Genomic DNA, 300 nt, shown 5'->3' on the forward strand with positions numbered 1-300 from the left:
ATGAAATAACAATTGACATATTTTAACAAACAGAAGCAGACTTGGACATACTCACTCGATTTTGCCAACAAATACAGAGGACAACTACCTGGCCAACTGACTGGAAGAGATCCATATTTATTCCCATTCCAAAAAAAAGGATGATTCAACAGTGTAGACATTATTGTACACCCATGTTTATTGCAGCTTTGTTCACAATTGCAAGGAGTTGGAAACAACCTAAGTGCCCATCAACAAACGAATGGCTAGAGAAGCTGTGGTATATTCGCACAATGGAATACTATGCTGCATTAAAAAACA

This window comes from Elephantulus edwardii, unplaced genomic scaffold (genome assembly GCF_000299155.1).
Source record: "Elephantulus edwardii isolate Elephantulus edwardi_28Jun2011 unplaced genomic scaffold, EleEdw1.0 scaffold00011, whole genome shotgun sequence".
Classification (NCBI taxonomy): Eukaryota; Metazoa; Chordata; class Mammalia; order Macroscelidea; family Macroscelididae; genus Elephantulus; species Elephantulus edwardii.